We start from the raw sequence: 3016 nt of genomic DNA on the forward strand, positions 1-3016 counted from the left end.
GATGGGTGGATCACATAACTAATGAGGAGGTATTGAATAGAATTGGGGAGAAGAGGAGTTTGTGGCACAACTTAACTAGAAGAAGGGATCAGTTGGTAGGACATGTTCGGAGGCATCAAGGAATCACCAATTTAGTATTGGAGGGCAGTGTGGAGGGTAAAAAACGTAGAGGGAGACCAAGAGATGATTACATTAAGCAGATTCAGAAAGATGTAGGCTGCAGTACTAACTGGGAGATGAAGCAGCTTGCACAGGATAGAGTAGCATGGAGAGCTGCATCAAACCAGTCTCAGGACTGAAGACCACAACAACAACAACAGGAACAATTTACCTCCTGAAGAAGAACTATAAAATTTAGTCACACATTCCAGATGAAATAAACATATAGCGGAGGCGGAGGGGTTTGGCCCTTGAAACACTAACCTTACCGCGAAGAGGCCCCAATGGTTATGTGCCGCTTCCCTGATTGTAACCTCACCCAAGAGGCACGTATGGAACATCAACCTTCTCTTATAAAGCTTGTAACGCCGGAAATGCATATCCTCCTATTTCCATTTCCATCTATTGTACTATAAATTTGTTTTCCTTATTTTTGTTACCTGAATATATAACATTTCTGTGTCTTCGTATATTGTAACTGTTTTACTATATATATATATATATATATATATATATATATATATATATGCATTTATGTCGATGTATAATTGGTTTGTTTCGTAAATATTATTTGTATTTTTACGCTGGGTCTTGCCTAGGGAAAACTGAAAACTGCTATCGAACGATTACATCGATAGGTCGTGTGAAGAATCAAAGTGTGTAGGATCTTTGGTAGTGTTAACTCTGCCGCGTGGAGCGCGGGCAGGGCAGTCGGGGTCTGGCTGGAGTAGCGAGTGGAGCAGGTGTGTTGTGTGACGCTCCCGCGAGTTGCCGCGCTTTCGGGGTTTGGCAGCATGTAATTGCGCTCGACTCGCGATAATAGTTTCTGACATGGTGTCGCGGACGGGAAGCATTAGCTGGCGCACATCAAGAGCCCGTTTCGCCTGATGACCGTGTCGAGAAGAAGGCGCGCCAACATCCAGCTTCTGCAACAGCGACGGCCGACAATGAGTGACTGTCGCCACCTCCTCGATCGACGGCTTCAAACCTTCAATCAACCAACAAGGAAGACTAAAAGCACGTAAAGTTTCAGAACTGTATGGCAGACCTCAGCTTTTCAAATTGTTCCATTTGCCTCGCAAAATTACAGCAACTTAGCATGAACCTTTGTTGCTCATTGTCCCAATTGCATTGCCAAGCAGGGTCCCTTCCTTTTCCGAAATGAACCCGAGTGTCGTTGAAATTCAAACGCCAGCATAATTCCATTTCACTGCTTTAATTTCAAAGTTCACTTTAAGTATTCATAGCTGGCTACAATAGTTAGATTACATAAGCACAAATTAAGAGTGCGAGTTTTGTTACCGTATTTTAGCTTACCTGTGACTGCAGCTCAGCTTGGTACGTACTAAATTTTACTATTGTTAATTGTTCAGAATCGTTTAATTCAAGTTCAAAGTTAAATCTCTTCTTTCTAAATTGCGTAGATTCAAGTAGCTTTAGAAATGATTGTTGAGGTAGTCCAAGACTAACTGTATTTCGATGTGCTTCAGAAAGAAAGCTCACTATTAACTTCAGTCACTAAATTAACTTTCGATTTTCCGGTTTCATTAATTCTTTTGCTAAATTAAGTGTAGCGAACTTTATTACTTCTGACAAACTTTCAGTTTTCACACTACACGTGTCAACCTTCAGTTGCCACGCTTCTAGTGCTAATTATATGTGTAATAACCTTTCTTTTTCAGTTATTATAGTAATTGTCCATAGGACTGGCGACCGTAATTTCCCCCAAATCTCAAATATCTAATTACCGCTAGTTGACTGTTAACGTAACGGCCGCACATTTACTTTCTTTATTAACTTTATCCCTATTTCAAAATTAATTTCCACCAGTTTCACTTGCATTTTTCCTTTCATTTAGATGTAACCCTTTCCTCCCTCTTTACCGACAGGTTAACTTCGGTGACGATTGCCTTTCCAAAATTCCCATTAGGTACACGCGGTTTCATTTTTCACTGTCATTAAGGTCGATAACTGAGGGGGAGGTTACAAGCTTTCTTTATAATGCTTTCTGAAGAAGCAACTTTTAATTTCTTAAAACGAGAAGGATTAAATAAAAAGGGATAAAGAACGAAAAAGTTAAAAAAACTAAAACGTGTGGTTACGGTTATCTCTCTGACCCCTGAATATAGCGAAGAAAAAAAGAAAGCGGTTTAGGCGTATAGTGGTCAGTATCCCCACCTGTCACGCGTGGGACTGGGGCTCGATTCCCAGCCGGTGAGACGTGATATTTGTAATGTAACACGCTCGAAATTTTAAGGTATGGCCAAAAAGAACGTTAACAGTCTGGTCAAGAAGTGGAGTTGCCGCGCAGTCTTAGAAATCGCTTCGTCTTCGAAAGCTACTTTTGAATTCCTCTCTCCGCGACGAATTAGACACTAAGCTATTGCTGTGGAGTGTCCGTAGTAAAAAAATACACTTCTGGGAAAAATTAGTACACCCTTTTAGAGATTTTCAAGTCACTCAAGGTTTATTGTTGCAACAGTGCATATGGAGTACATGAAATGATTACATTTACAAAGAAATAACACGAGCGATTCTGAGGTACCAGGTATCGACCCGTGCTGAAACACCCATATTAGTCGATTAGCAGTGTTGCTCAGGACAGTGTGACATGTCGTCTATGGATACATCCGAAAAATGGTTCACCAGTCCCCTAGAACGTAGAACTACTTAAACCTAACTGTCCCAAGGACATCACACATATCCATGCCTGAGGCAGGATTCGAACCTGCGACCGTAGCGGTCGCGCGATTCCAGACTGAAGCGCCTAGAACCGCTCGATACATCCGAAATTACTAAAGTGCATTAAGAATTCTTATCATCACAGTCGTTTCGAAATTCAACCGTTGTAGGCTGG

This window comes from Schistocerca nitens, chromosome 9 (genome assembly GCF_023898315.1).
Source record: "Schistocerca nitens isolate TAMUIC-IGC-003100 chromosome 9, iqSchNite1.1, whole genome shotgun sequence".
Classification (NCBI taxonomy): Eukaryota; Metazoa; Arthropoda; class Insecta; order Orthoptera; family Acrididae; genus Schistocerca; species Schistocerca nitens.